The 17,219-nt window shown below is 34.1% G+C and overlaps 1 pseudogene; it reads left to right on the forward strand.

Moving 5' to 3' along the window:
* The first annotated feature begins 7,334 nt into the window (after nt 1-7,334).
* LOC131649919 (protein FAR1-RELATED SEQUENCE 5-like) overlaps nt 7,335-17,219 on the forward strand; it is a 47,618-nt pseudogene continuing 37,733 nt past the window's right edge.

Genomic DNA, 17,219 nt, shown 5'->3' on the forward strand with positions numbered 1-17,219 from the left:
GATATGGTTCACAAAAATACAGGTTAAAAAATGGGAAAAATTATAAAATCAGGATTATATTTATTAATTATGCAGAAAATTTCATAAGGATTATATAACACAAGCGTTGTAATATCTCGTGCGCTGTCTAGAATATTTTAAATACCAAAACGGCACTGAGAATCGAACCTAGGACCTTTATGTATATTACAATAGTTGTTTAGCAGAATCGTTGTGATAGGGCGCACGCTTTCTAGTTTACTACAACGGTCACTGGATCGTGATTGTAAGTAACACATATACAACCACACGCTACATAACAACCCTTGGTCCTGTGTGATTATATATCTTTTTCAACCGTTGTTGTCAGCCTTTTCCGTAGTAGTAAATTATGTTGTCCTATATATGTGTATGTATGGCTCAATGTAAAAAATTAAACCACCCTAAAACGCAACTATTGTGTTTGGTTTGCTTCGGATTTATTTCTAAAAGCCAATCAAACCAAATCGAACCACGCATTTTTTTCTCTTGCGATTCAGATGATTTTTAGCCTCAAAATCGCCCTAACCGCACCATGAACCCAATATTCAAATCATAGAATTTGGAGCATGTTTTTAAGTAGTTATAATTTTAGAATTCAAATACAATTTATATTCAACATGTCTTGAATTAGACACATAAAATCACTATATTTTCTTTCTTCATTGTAAATTATAAAGACAAATATCTCGTTTATATGTAATTTTGTTTTAAATGATAATCTATTTAGGATGTTCTTCCAAGATCAAGGACTGATTTGAGAGTTTTTCATAAGATTATGCAATTTGGATTCATGCGGGTGAAAGCTTTGAAGAATAGGGGTTTCTTTCAAAGGAGTAATGGTAACCGGAGGATCACTTTGGTAATCTTGGTTCACAATACGTTCGCAATTTGGATTCAGCCGAGGGAAAGCTTCGAAGAAAATGGTTCTTTCGAAGGAGTAACGATAACTGGAGGATCAAATTGGAAGTGTCGGGTTGCTTGATCGAGCTCAAGATCAAGGAAAGAGAAGAAGATAGGTTCAACATCAACCATACGGTTTGGAGGATTAGATTTCTACTTTTTCTCTTGTGAACTACATTTGCAAAGGTTAATTTTCATTATCTCAATTCCTTTGGAATAGGGGGAATACATACCCATAGCGAGGCTAATTGGAGAACTGCCTAAAAAAATCCTTGTGTGTCTCTATCTCTCTCTCTCTCTCTCTCTCTTACATTTACTTGCAAATTGTGAAAATGTTGATTGTGCAATCAATACATAGAGATAATTTCTTCGTTTAATACTTAAAATTGTTTTTATTGTGTTGATTGTAATCTATGTGATTGTAATTTGTTTCTCATATCTACAAAATCGAAGAAAAATCATATTTGAATAGGTTGCATACCAAATGTTTGACAAATTACATAAGTAGATATTTGTTTGAAATTTCATTGGAAATTGATTACTATAGTGTGATTTATATTCAAACGAAGTTGCTGAAAATATATTGATTGTTTTTATCATCTTACATATTCATTCTATTGGTTAACACATATCTGGTCTTTTCAAGAACGGTTCAGGATAGACGATTGTCGATCCGGGATTGTTTACGCACACCATAGTTTAAAAAATTTCAAAATAGAAATTTATAACAAAAAATCATTTTTGATCTATTCACCCCCTCTAGATCGTACTCTATCGTCTAACACCTTAACCCACAAATTAGCGAGGGCAGGCTACTATTGGCCCACCTTGATGAAATACAACATGGCATTTGTCAAAAAATGTGACTGATTCTATAGACATGTCGACCTGCACCACGCCCTAGCTGAGCTCCTTCACTCCGTGACATCACCTTGACCTTTTTACCAATGGGGCGTGGACATTCTGGGCTCATTCCATATGGCATCTCAACAACTGAAATTTTGGATTTTAGGAGTCAACTACTTCACAAAATGGATAGAAGTGGAGGTTGTCGACAACATTAAAACAGAAAAGAGTTTGCCACTTCTATTGGAAAAATATTATGTGCAAGTTCCGACTACTAGGTGTCATCATATTAGACAATGAAACCCAATTTTCCAATACTACAGTTACTAACTTCTTCCACGAACTGGAAATGGAAACAAAGTTCATTTTCATCGTCCACCCATAAGCCAAGTGACAAGTTGAGTCAACGACTAAGGTGATAGTAAAAGGGATCAAGAAAAAATTGGATAACACCAAAGGGTTGTGGGCTGAATTACTCCATGAAATATTATGGTCATATCATACCACCCCCTTATTCAACTACCAAGGAGACCCTTCACCATGGTATATGAATCAGATGTTATTCTACTCGTATAGATCGACACATGAGGGACTAAGTCTCATCAGTCTGGCTCATATAAACACCTCGCTTGAGAAACTTGGAGTCTTATCAAACAAGCTCATCTAAGTGCTTCGCTTAAAGGATTAAGAGTTTCATCATATAGGCTCATTTAAACGCCTCGCTTGAAGGACTAAGAGTCACATTAAACGAGATCACATAAGCTCCTTGCTTGAGGGACTAAGAGTCTCATCTAAACGTCTCGCCTGAGAAACTAAATAGAGTTTCATCATACAGGCTCATCTAAGTGCCTCACTTAAGGGGTAAGAGCCTCATCAGAGAGGCTCGTCTGAGTGCATCGTCCACAGGCCTAGGCTCCCATGATGCAAAATCAATTAATCACTTCTCACTTTGTCAATTCCTTATGCTTAAGAGAATGTGTAGAGATATATTTGTAAGGATCCACAAAGGACGACACGATCACATCGCCCACGAGGGGATGGTACCGCCGTGACACATACCACTTCCCCATAGTAGGAAAACTTGGGAAGTAACATGTCTTGGTCATAAGTGGTGCAGAGAAAGAGTCTGGGGAATAACCTATGTCTCCCTAGAAAATAGAGATTCAATGTACTACTTCCCTTTTACTAGCAGTTTTTATTTCCAAGAAACCCTATATCCAAACTCATAAGCCTCTATAAATATCTCAACTTTAGGGTTGATGAGCACAATCTAATATTCACATAAAAATCACTCGTGAAACATAACTTCTCACCCTTGTGAGCTTGCTATAACCCCCCAAAACATTAAAGTCTATGGCAACCCCTACTAAACTAGGATTGCTACGCATATGTACTTCTTTTAGCAAGTACAAGTATGTATGGGTCAAAGACGATCGTTACATGTGTTGATTTCTTTCTTTTTGAAGGGATTATTCCTTGTGGTTGTAGATACAAATGAACTTGAGTATATAGAAGATGTAAATATGAAAACTCAAAGTGACGCTCACTACAATATAGACACGCCATGATGTTCGAGAAATGGGTGAAGGAATGATTGCTTCTCGATTTGGTATTTTATCCACCTTAGGTTCAAGTACTCTATCAGAAGATTTGTTGGTCTTAACACAAGATCGATTGGTATGATATCTACTTACAAAATTCAATTAATATCATAACACAAAGGAAAAGAATGCAAAACAATAATATCTATATGAGTTACCTTTTGGATACATATAAAACCTACCTGAATAACTCTATGGCAAGATCAGTGAGAAAAATTAGAAAGATGATAATGAATGGGAATTTTTTTTTTGTAATAATCAAGTTTAAAAATAAATACAAAACAAACCAATATTTCAAAAAAATTACCCATTTAACTATGTTTGGAGTGTTTTCCATGTAGACGTCATGTGCCATGGCGCCTCCCATTCTTTATTTTAATTTTTTTTAGTTATCTGTGGATTTTTCTACATATTTAGTGTTACCTGCAGATTTACCTACGAAAATATTTAATGTTTAGTCTGCAGGTAAATTCATAGGTAAATCCATAGGTAAAACCAAATCCGCAAGTAACTGGAAAAATTTAATATATATATATATATATATATATATATATATATATATATATATATATATATATATATATATATATATATATATATATATATATATATATATATATATATATATATATATATATATATATATATATATATATATATATATATATATATATATATATATATATATATATATATATATATATAGGAGGCGCCATGTGCGTGGAAAACACCCCAAACATGGTTAGATGAGTAATTTTTTTGAAATATTGATTTGTTTTGTATTTTTTTTTTTTTAAAAACTTGGTTATTATAAAAAAAAAAATCTTCAATGAATGGCTATAAATCTATGTGCTCAAGGCTTTTTGGTGATTGAATCAAACATAAGAGGCATAAACGGCTTTAATGTTGGTGAAATTTTGAATAGAAAAACTCAAGCATGCTATGTCTCAAAGTTCATGCTCGAAATTGTTGCGCTAATTTTAAAAGTTTTTCTCATGAAGCCAGAGTAGTAACATATGGGTTTGAAGTGATGAACCAATCGAGTCATTGTTTAAATGAAGACTCAGAATCATATGTAGTGTTAATATTAAGATGAATAAGTTTACCATAGTATGGAGTTTCGAGACATTGAACCACAATTGTAAAAGTCTAATAGGACCTTCCATGTTCAAGAAAGAATCTTGATTATTTGAAAGGGATTCATACATATCACCAAATTATTCATACCTATTTACCAATAAAAATATGCTTAAGTTGACATTTTTCCATTCATGAATTAATCTGGTAAAAGAAAAATGTGCATTGTCAATCAGAATGGAATTTGAACAAATAAAAAAATGATGAAGCAAAAATAACAAAAAGGCAATGTGCTAATTATCTGATATATCTTAAGATTTCCCTCAATTATTTTGAATATATAGAATGTAACTAGAAAAATCCGTATTAGGTTCAAGACTCAACTCCAGAACCACATTAATGGTTATAACCTTTCTAGTGGATTTAAGGCCATTGAAATAACTATTAAACATATCATTAGGGTTACAAAAAGTGCAATTGAAAATGTTGTGAAAACGATGTAAAAAAGAACTAAGTATAATAGGGAACACAATGAGAAGCAAGAACAATAAGAATTGGTTATAATTGCGATTTTTTATTTTCTTTTTAAAACAAGATTACAAGTGTTATAAGAATAACAAATAACTCTTTCACCTTATATTAAAATTTGCAGTATGCAATGATGAGAAACTAGTATGCTATTTATAATAAACCTAACATACCAAACTAACGTGCTTTTTCCCAAATATTCATTACAAGCTAACTTAGAGTACAAGCTAACTTAAACAATTGGACATAATAAACCGACCCAACAACCATAATATTTCAACCCCCCACGTGTTAGAACACACTTGACTACATTATGTAGGTCTTCCACATCAATATGTGAACATATTTCAACGGAATGTATAAATTATGTCGAAACAGAAACTATCCTTCAATTTACTAGAGTTCAATCTAATATCTCACAGAAAAAAAATTAGAAATATTTAAGGACATCAAATTTTTTTTGAAAGATTGTAAATCAAGTTTTTCCTACTTAACATAATGAGCTCATAGATACATGTTTTCTAGCGAAAATTCCCTTTATTTTCTATGAATTAATTCAACGAAGTTGGAAATGAGGACTTGGTAGTAAGTGTTTTATGATTCAATAATGCAATTTAAAATTATCAAGCATGGGCCTAAAACCATTAGCGGTCATTTATAAAAAAATGGAGGAAGCTATATGTTACCCTTCATTTTACACATGCCACCCTCTATTTTGCGTTATTCTTAAAATATCTCTGATATTATTAATTCAAAATTTTTTACTTTTTCTGAAAAAAAATTACTGTTGGAGAAAATCATTCAAAAAATAAATTTTCGATACCTTTGAACAAATTTCCAATACCTTTTTTGCTCGATACCGGAAATTATTTAATTTTAACAAATTTCCGGTGTGATTTATCGGAGATTTTAAAAAATCCGGTAATTTTTCAAAACTCATTACCCCGTATAGGAAATTTCACAAATTTTCGGTAGAAAATCCAATACCGAAAATTCCAAAATTCCGGTGAGTACCAGAAATTTCTTTAAAACCTGAAATTCCCGGTATGATACAAAAAGTTTTATATCTTTGCAGTCCTGAACCGGCAGCTTCAGCTTCTTCTACGGATTCATGTAGTGATTGAAATTCTGGTAAGACAGAACTCAGATGTCATATATGGATGTCGTGACATCTGATCTGACATTATAAAACAGACAAGGTAGGCAAAATAAAACAGTGCAGAAAATAAAGAACACAACATAATTGTTCACCCAGTTCGGTTCAATCAACCTACTCTGGGGGCATACCAAGCCAGGGATGAAGTCCACTATTAGCAGTATCAATTCAGAGCTAAACTCCCAGTTTACAACTCCTCACTTAATCACTACCCAATGATCCCTCTACCTAGGTTCTCCCTAGATATGGAATATCTCCATTCCACTCCCAATCACAGCAATGATATCTAGCAGTCAACAACTCAGCCACTGCATCGACGACCTAATCACCAACAATCTAAAAATACATAATGGAGTCGTTCCAAGAACACAATCTTCACTCATTGCTTCATAGCTTCTGAGTGAATACAATAAATCTCTTACCTACAGGCTTCGAGGCACAAATCAATGACCTTCCCACAAACCGGGAGGTTCACCTACACGGCTAACCCTAATGGCTACATCTTTCTAAACACCGGCTAGCTTAATAAATTAGGTTACAAAGTTTCCTATTTATAACCTATTCCCAACTGGACGTGGGCTTACAATCACGGCATTATTTGCTGTTACTGATCACAGAAAACTTTCTGCTAAAAACAAGGTCTTCAATCATAAGTTTCCTAATTTGTCTCCATAATTAGAAAATGCATAATCTTCAATATTCTAACTTGATTCTCTTGACCTTTAAACTTGTGCCACTTAGGATTGCATAATATTCCATAGAATATTCTGCATCTGTTGAGTACTTACTGAATCATTATATTCCAACTCAACAGGCGCGTGATAGTTAAATATAACAGCAACGGCTGTCAAATATTGATGTCATGACATCCAGCATGACATCCAACGGAAAACCTGTATTAGCTTAACACATATGCTGCCTACATAACACAATATCAACCAGATATGTTTTACCAAAAATTGCAGCCAACTTAAAAACATCTACAGTGATTTTACGGAGTACTTCGTGATAGATACGGTATGTTTAATTTACTTCATACACAACTTTATTTTTTTGTTTTTATAAATTGATGCAGTTATCTAATTGTACGTTTTTGTGATTGTCAGATTTTTGAATCACAAGATAAGGTTCTAGAATGGGCACGTTCAATTGGTAAAGACCATGGTATTGTTTTTGTTACAATCTGATCCGGTTCTGGTAATGGAATGCGAGGGAGGAAAGATAAGTTGATTATGTGCTGTGACGGAGGAGGAATTTATAAAAAGAAATATGAAGTTGCAGCCCCTTCTGATGGCAATTTTACTATGAGGCTTAGATGCCCATTTGGGCTGAGATCTGTTCCGAGTGGTATTGGTTGGAAGGTGGTGGTTAAATGTGGGATGCATAATCATAGACTAGATAAGGATTTAATAGGTAATGACATCTTGGGTCGTCTAAAAAATGATGAAAGAAAGTTTGGGAATGACATGACGAAGTACAATATGGCACCAAGGTACATCGTGTCTGCTTTAAAATACAAAGACCCAGAAAATCTCACGAGTATTACCCAGATATACCGAGCTAGAGCAACATACATACTGGGCAAGAGAGGTGCACAAACAGAAATGCAAATGTTATTGAGCCTTATTCACCAAGAGAAATACATGTGTTGGACTAGAAATAAAGAGAATTCAGATATTGTGGTTGATATCTTCTGGACACACCCTGACTCTATCAAGTTGTTGAATATGTTCCCTCTGGTGTTGATTTTTGATTGCACGTACAAAAAAATTAGGTAAGAATTTTACTTTTAATTGCTCCCATCTTAAAAATATGTTGAGTGATCTCTTTGATGAATGCGTTTTTTATTCGTACAGGTACCGGCTACCACTGCTTGAGATTATTGGTGTTACATCAACAAAATTGACGTTTTCAGTTGCTTTTGCATATTAGGAACATGAAAGGGAGGAAAATTTCACACGGGCACTAGAGAAGCTTAAAGAGTTGTTTTATTCTGATAAGTTGCTACCAGATGTCATGGTGACAGACCGGGAACATGCATTAATGAATGCCATTGATTCTGTGTATCCAAATGTGTCTCATTTGTTGTGTACGTTTCATATTTCAAAAAACGTTAGCATAAAATGTAAAGAGTATGTGAAATTAGAAAGACAAGAACATGTCATGGATCAATGGAACAACATGATGTATTCAAATACAGAAGACAAATTTGATGTACATCTCAAGCACTTCGAGAGTGTATGTGGTGATATTCCATCATTTGTCAAGTAAGTGAAATAAACATGGTTAACACCATATAAAGTAAGATTTGTTGTTGCATGGACTAACAAAGTCACTCATTTAGGGAACACAACAATAAACAGGTACATTCTTCTAAAAGAAAATATGTTTATGCTTTCTATTTGTGAGTTGTTTATTTAATGTGTCCTTGATTTCTAGGGTGGAGTATGCACATTGGAGATTGAAGAACATGTTGACTACAAGTCATGGTGATTTATGTGCAAGATAGGATGTTATGAACACAATGTTAAAGTTATAGCTGATTTTCATAAAAGTGTCGTTTCAAAAAAGTATCGTCAACATTGAGCATCGGTATAACACTCCATTCTATTCCAAATTGTACAGTTTTGTTTAAAGACAATGTATGCAACTCATTTGAAAGGAACTAAAAAGAGTCAATGGTGCGAGCAAGCAGAGGAGTGGTTGTTTCATTAATACAACACATGGGTTACAGTGTGCGTATCAGCTCGCCGATTACCAGATTTTAGGCATACCTATACCTTTGAAATCTATTCATGTGTTTTGGACAAAATTGCAAATTTCAGAATATGAGGTGAGTCCTGACGAGAGCAAGTGGGAATTAGAAGAGGAGTGCGAAGAGTTGAAGCGACAATTCAGTACTATGGATATTATGGGTCAAAGGGTGTTGAAGAAAAAAGTTTGTGATCTTGCCTATCCATCCACATCTTCAATGTGTCCAACGCCAGTGAAATAAAAACCAAAGAGAGGAGTTAAGAAAAGTAGAAAAGGTGAGGAAAGTAATGTGCTTCGTGATCCAAGTCAGTGGGAATATGATGATGCTTTACAGGGGGGTCAGACTACAAAGAGATTATGCACACAACTAAGTGGGAGTCAATCATCAACCATGCCGATTGGTAAGCAACCTTCTACCAATTCTGCAAAAGGCGAGTACTTGTCACAATTTCCTGCTTTCTATCATTCATACATCGATGACATTGTTGATGTTGAACCGGATGAAAATTATGGTTTCCGTTGTATTTAATCTGCATTAGGATGGGGGAAGATGCATGTTATGATTATCGAAGACAATTGCATACTCAAATCCATCAACACACAAGTTTGTTTTCCAAGTTGTTCTATGACACTGTCTCTGATGTTAGTGATTCATTACTCGTAAAATACTTGGGTGTTCAGGATAAGGAGAAATGGATGACAAATCTCGATATGGGTTACCCTATTGCTTCTAAATACAATGTTGTATTTGTTTCTCTTTCCATGTTAATGAACATAACATTTTTCCCGCTTCTCATAGCTCCACCCCCATACACGAGTCGACATACAATCATTGTTGTTGGTTTTGTCAACCGTAATCATTGGGTTTAGGTGAAGTTGAGACTCGATTGTCCACTGCCTCTCGTCAGTGATCGTTGGAAGAAGAATTATTCTGATAATGCAAAAGCATGGGAATCAGCATATGTGGGTCAGTTCAGACACTGGGAAAAATTGTTCAGGAAGTCAGACATTGGGAAGAATTGTTCTAATGATCCAAAAACTGTAGTTTTGTTGTAATGCATCTGTTTATGTCATTTATTCTATTTATATATTAAGACGGTTTGTTATTTTTACATGTATTTTATTCAAGTTTTTTTTTTAAAAATTAAGTCTCAGTATTACCTAAAATTTGAAATTTCTAGTAATTTTAAAAAACTAAAGTCATACCGGAAATTTCAAATTTTTGGTAGGTTTCTAACTTATGAAACATACCGGAAATTTCAAATATACTGGAAATTTTAAATTTTCGGTCTATAACATATGGCGTTGTAAATAGGTAAAATCAACAAAATTTCTGGTACGTAACCAAAAATTTTAAAAAACCGATATTTTTCAAAAATAATATGCTAAAAACATACCCCTTGGAGAGATCACATGTATAATATGGGAAGTGGCATGTAGATTTTTAAAAAAAATATGTCTAATAGGAACTTGAAGGTAAGCAAAAGGTGCATAGAATGGAGTGAAAAAATGAATCAAAGTTTTTCAAAGAGTTTATCATGCAAAAGGACCCGAAATCGCTAAACTCTTTTTTAAGTAAAAGAAATGAGTACTTTAACTTGAGATCGTCAATTACTTGTTTTGCATCATCTTCATCATGATTAAACAAATATTCCCCTTATTCTTTTACAATAGGCTTGAGGTTTCAAAACATCATTGATGACGCATTGAAACAAGACATATTGTGTATAGTGAATAATTGAAATTCAAAATGTGAAAAATGCAAAGTAATTATTGAAACTATAACTACATCTTCGAAGATAATGAATGACTCAATTATAATAAAATAATGTCATAAAATAAATGATTTCTTTTGATTTTTTTATATATTTTTCTCAATTCTATCCTCTAATTAGTAAAATATTTATCATTTTCAATACATGATAGAGGCACTATAGTAAAAATATTATTTTCTCTTAATTTTATACTTTTTTTCTTAATATGTGTGAAATGACTCACTAGGTCACTCATTATAGGACGGAGATAATAACGCAGAGGAGAATAATATTCTATAATCATTGGCTATCAATTTTACATTTTCTTTATATATTTGAAAATAAAATAATTATTGAATTATAAGTACAACATAGAAGAGAATAATGTACTATAATCATTGGTTAGAAGAGAATAATGTACTATAATCAAATGTATGAAAAAATTAAATAAAAAAAGGAAAATAGTTCAAAACATTGATTTTTTCTCAAAATAATCAATCTTTCCAATTTAGTGTTCAGAATAACCATCTTTTCAAACTATATGCCAAACTCAGGGTTGTCTTTGAGGACGTGCAAGACTGACTACTACATAGAACCTCAAATTGTTTACACTTAAACCATAACTAAATATGGCCTCATAAATCTTTGTCACTATTAAAATGGGGTTAAATATGGCCTCTTATTATTTTGTTATAGTTGAATCATGATTAATCTACACAAGACCTCCAAAAAATTGAGACGGCCTTGGCCAAACTACTCATGTTTCAAACAAAAAAAATTACACCAAAGAGCATTCACCAAATCAATTGGCATTGTCATCCTCGGTTTTTTTTCGTGGGATACGAACTGACTCTTCTTTTATTTTTAAGTTTGGAAAATCAGAGAGTCTCCACCGACTTTTATTTTATCCAATTAAGGAAAGGTTTATAAAAGAAACAGAAAAAGACCTTTAAGAGATTTTGGGTTCGGGGGTAGGTTATACAAGGGGAAGGTGTTAGCACCCCTTTGTATCCATGGTTATCCATGGGCTCTTAATTGCTTAGCTCACTTGTTTGAATCATTTGTCTTGCTTTGAAATGCTTGTATGTGGTTTTAAATACCTTTGTAAATTAACTTTGTAATGATCCTTGTGCGGATGTATACAAAGTATTCTATCTTTCGAAAAATGTTTTGAAAAAAAGATTTTTAACTTCGTAATGATCCTTGTTTGGATATATACAAAGTGTTGTCTTTTTGAAAGTTTTGTTTTGGAAAAACAGTGATATGTGAAATATTTGTTGTTTTGTTTGATTTGAGCAAGCAATTAGGAGATCTACCCTAAATTTATAAGGTCCTTTCCTATTTTCTTTTAGAAAAGTTTCTTTGACTGGATACAGAAAGAAATTGTTTGAATTGTATTTGAAACAGTATAATTGATTTTGAAAAGAGTAACAGAGGGATTACCCTAAGAGGTGCAAGTGTGATTGTGTTTTATTTTCAGATATTTTTTGTCTTTGAAATTAGTGATCTAACGCTTCAGTTATTATCTTCGACATACACGCAATTTTATATGTACAAAAATTAAAGTGCGGGAATGTAAAATGCGGAAAGTAAATCTACGCTATTACATCAATTGTGCGAGAAATGTAAACTACGCTATTTACATGATTTTGACAACCTATACACTTATCTATGAATTTAAATTGCAATAAGATAAAAGGAAGTATTTTTTGGATTTTTTAATATATAAAGCTTTGAATTCTTGACCATGGCTTCATTTTTCTTCAACCTCATGCTCTAGGCCTGTTGTACCATCTCTTTCTTGCAGAAGTTAAGCCACCTTGGTGACTCATGCTAAGGACAAAAGCCTTGGATAATTGTCTTGAACCATTTCTTTCTTAATTTAATTTTAAATGTAATAAAATTAAATTAAAAAGAAACAAAAATGTCATGGGCCTAATGTTGGTCATGGGAGCCCTTTAACATCATTAGAAACATGTTTGGATCATGAATGCTTGGCCTCTTTTGGAAAAAAAATCATTTTGATCAATGCTAGTTTCATGCATTTTCCCAAAAAATAGCCAACTTCAACAAGGCATATCTCCCTCAATTTTGATCATATGAAGGAGTTCTTGTACTTTTTAGAAACCTCAAGATGTCCTCTACAAGCTACTTTGGAAACTTTTTTTCATTTGGAGAATTTATCTTGATGTTATTGCCTTTGACAAAAAACCACTTTTTGTTGACTTTGAAAATGACCTGTAATGTCTGAGCTCATATTTTTCAAATGGTAAATCCAATGACCATGGGATCAATTTCATTTGAAAGATAATTGAATTTCCTTCAAAACAAGCTTTGGTTGGAATTTTTTGAATGAACGAGGAGAGAGTTATGGCCGGTCAAAGCTTAGTTGACTTTTTAGGAGAAAACCCTAATTTTGAAACTTAGGGTTTTGTTGATTTCTGATCTTTTCTTGGTGAATTATGATCAACCATTGATCAAATGATGAATCTTTTGACAAAATATGGATGTTGACAAAAAATTTCATTTTTGACTGTCTGTTGACTTTTCGGTCAAACTGGTCGTCTGTTGACTGTTTGAGCTGCTGACTGTGCGTCTGAGCGGATTGAAGTTTGAAAATTTGTCTGGTGGTACTTTGATACATATGGAGGTCCATGAAATCCATTTGAGGTCTCAAAAAAAAACTTGTTCTCCTGAAAAAAACAAAAACCCTAGTTAGGGACTGTTTGTGTAGGAGACAGTTAAGCGTACCTGATTTTTGTGCAGTGTTGAGTCTCTGGTGATCATGTGATTATCAGAAGACTTCTAGAACAAAAATCTTGGAATTTTGAAATACAAAAGATTGATTTGATTGATGGTACAAAACACGGAGAATCGTGCTGTCAGCGGGTTTGACTGTCAACTGGCTGTCCGGGCATTAACGTAACAGTTAAAGTGAAAATTCAACAATTAAAGTTAATTTTTCCTTTTTGTTTTTTGTTGTGTTAATGGTGAAAATTTATTTACCTGAGTTGTTAGAAAAAACACAAACACAATAAATAATTAAAATATACCGTACGCGAATGAAATTACCGATAATAATCTTGAAAAATATTTAATGCACAGAAAAATAAATATTTAACTAGCAATAAACACACATAATATTATCTTGATAATTAAACGACAGTACGACAGATATTATGACATTTAATACTGACAGTACAAATATTACATAATATAATGAACAGTACGACAAATAAAATAAACGGTACATTATTTGAAAGCGAAAGATACGACAAACTTTAAAAATGACGATTAAAAACCCATGCTATAAATAACAACACATAGATGAACAGGAGTGTAAGCAACCCAGGTCCGCATTTTTCAGGACTATGCAGACAGAAAAAGGACATGATCACCACCAAAACAGTGATGACCATAAGAAAAAAAGTATCCATCCACTTTGCCATTTTTGCCGGGGAAGAAGAGAAAATAATTATGAGGTAGAAGTTTGAGAAATGAGTGAAATTTGATGTGAGACTTTATGGAAAAAATGAGGGGTGTTTATAGAGTGAAAAGAAGGATAGAGACGTTGGGGAATGAAGTGATACCGTACAAAAAAGGAAAATTTGAGTGGTAGTAGGATTTGAAAGAAAGTGTATGGTAGGGTTTGAAAAGAAAGATGTATGGAATAAAGTTAGGATTTGATTTGAAAGAAAGAGATTTGAAAAGAAAGGAAAAGATTTGAAAACAATAGTATAGTACAAAAATTAATGGGAAACAAAAACTAATAATAATTTAATTGTTACCAGTACAGTCTGAATCCCCGGACTCTGCGCCTGCAAAAATTTAATTCTGTACCAATTGCGTCAGTACTATTTATCTGCAAATAAATCTCAAATAAACAGCGTGTGTGAAGTGACAAACAGTACTTGGCGTTTGTGTAAGAATAAATTCAACAGCGAACCCAAAATACCGTATAAGAAATATTCTAAAAACCGAGTATTCATAAAATCAAGATATTTATGAAATAAAATCCAAGATAATATGAAACTCCCAATTTTTAGACAGAAGTTTATTGCCCTCTCTCTGAAAAAAGATGCGGGCAAATTTTGGGGTATAACAGTTGCCCCTATTCAATCTTCTTAAACCTGAAGAGACCGGTTGGAATCTGAAGGTAGAAGATGATTGAATGTTTAGATGCCCTGAAAATTTGCACTTACCTCCACCGGAAGTGATGTTGGAAATTGCTTTGAATGTGGCTTGAGAAATGTCATTGGCGGATCAAAACATTACCTGAGATGGGCTTTCAGATGCCATCTGGCGAATGTGTTGATGGTTTTTTCATCAGAATGAATCCATTTATTATATCTTGATGAAGGATTTGAAAACCTCTGCGTTGACCGTTACGGAACCGTCCGAGGTTACCGCTTTAAATCTTGGAGGTTGATCGTTACGGAACTGTCCAAAGTTTTTCCGCTTTAGATTTTGAATGTTGATCGTTGTGGAACCGTCTGAGTTATCTGCTTTAGATCTTTGAAGGTTGATCGTTGTGGAACCGTCTGAGGTATCTGCTTTAGATCTTTGAAGGTTGATCGTTGTGGAACCGTCTGAGGTATCCGCTTTAGATCTTTGAAGGTTGATCGTTATGGAACCGTCTGAGGTATCCGCTTTAGATCTTAAAGATTGACTGCTTTAAGGAACCGTCTGAGGTATCGACTTAGATCTTTGAAGGTAGATCATTAAGGAACCGTTCAAGGTATCGACTTAGATCTGAAGGATTTGAAGTTGTTTGTTTTGAGTTGATAGGTGGTTCGGAAAGAGAGATCTCTTCAGAATGAATCTTTGGTTTGATTATATCTGAGGGGAATGTTTGTCTGAATAAAATCCAGGAGAATACTGCATGCTGTTGAGAATAACTTTGCTGTGAATATTTGTCTACCTGAAAAACCAAGTTAGCGACATGCAATGTCATTATGCATGTAATGTATATGTTGAGATTCTTAATCTAAATGAGAAACGTGCATGTTATGTATGCGTTTGTCATGAAACATTATATGCTATGTATGAATATGCGTATGATGTATGACTTATGCAGTTTAGAGCGTATCAAACTTCTGGTTGGGAAAATAAATCCCTGCTTGCTATTTTGGAAATGAAGGCATTGTGACCGTTGATGATCTTTGCTATCTTGTTCGAGTATACTCAGCTGGGGAACTTCCTTACGGACCAGGGTGCTCTGTTGAGGGATCTTTGACTACCGCTCGAGGATGAAGGTAATTTGAAAGTTCTGATTTTGATGCACCCTGAATGGGAATAAGAAAGATGTGTAATCCTCCGATGCACTATTTGATCAAACCTTGGTGTGGATGATCACACCTTCTGGGGATAGTGATCTTGAAAAGCCCTGCTGGGGAATAAGGTTTCTCGAATCACTTTGTTGGAGAGAAAAATCTCATTGGTGATTCTGCTGAGAAACGTATCTCTGTTGGGGAACTTTTCTTCTGATGCTGGTTTCGGGATGATGTCCAGATGATTGGGACATTACCTGAATGCTATTCCTGTTTTTCTTATAAACATCAATCATATTCAAATGCATATGTTCATTCAAAATTATCATTAGGACGTTTACGCGTTCAAAACAGAAAAAGTGAAAACATTGATTTTGAGCATGAGATGTATTGATTTTGAAAGAGAGCCATAATAGGCTAATTAGTACAAGGAGACAAAAATCCTAGTAGTAGGAAATTGTCATAAAACTTTGAAAAGTACTTATAAAGGGAAATAGCTATGTGAAAACAATCCAGTCAAGTTTCAACTCTGTTATTGCCAATCTGTCTTCGAGTATCTCATCCCTCACTTGTTGGAAGAAAATGATTGGACTGATTAGTGCCTTTGATGTGTTGAACCTTGAAGGTGAGTGGGTAGCCAAACGGGACATGGTCGTATGCTTTATTCCCTAACTTTTGTCTAGGCTGCCTTTTCAGGTTTTCAGCCTACCGGGATATTTATTTATTTAGTCTCTAATTTTTGCCTGGATCGCCCTTTCAGGTTTTCAATCCACCGAGACGCTCATTTTTGCCTAAGTCGCCCTTTCAGGTTTTCAAATTAGCAAGCTTTTTCTTTAAGCGAAGTACTTTTTGACTATGTCCGCATTTACAGGGTGTGGGAAATCCTCGCTGTCCATAGTGATAAGCAACATGGCTCCGCCGGAGAATACTTTCTTGATTACAAATGGTCCCTCATAAGTGGGAGTCCACTTGCCCCTGGGGTCGCCCTGTGGTAAGATGATACGTTTGACAACCAAATCACCGGTTTGATATGCCTGACTTTTGACTTTCTTGTTGAAGGCTTTGATCATACGTTTCTGGTACAACTGACCATGACAAATAGTTGCGAGCCTCTTCTCATCAATCAAGTTTATCTAGTCCAACCGAGTCTGAATCCAATCGTCTTCATCTAGATCGGCTTCTTTCATAATCCTTAGGGAAGGAATCTAAATTTCAATTGGAAGAACTGCCTCCATACCATAGACTAAGGAGAATGGAGTTGTCTCTGTTGAAGTACGTGTTGATGTGCGATAACCATGAAGAGCAAAAGGTA

Source organism: Vicia villosa, linkage group LG2, assembly GCF_029867415.1.
Source record: "Vicia villosa cultivar HV-30 ecotype Madison, WI linkage group LG2, Vvil1.0, whole genome shotgun sequence".
Taxonomy (NCBI): Eukaryota; Viridiplantae; Streptophyta; class Magnoliopsida; order Fabales; family Fabaceae; genus Vicia; species Vicia villosa.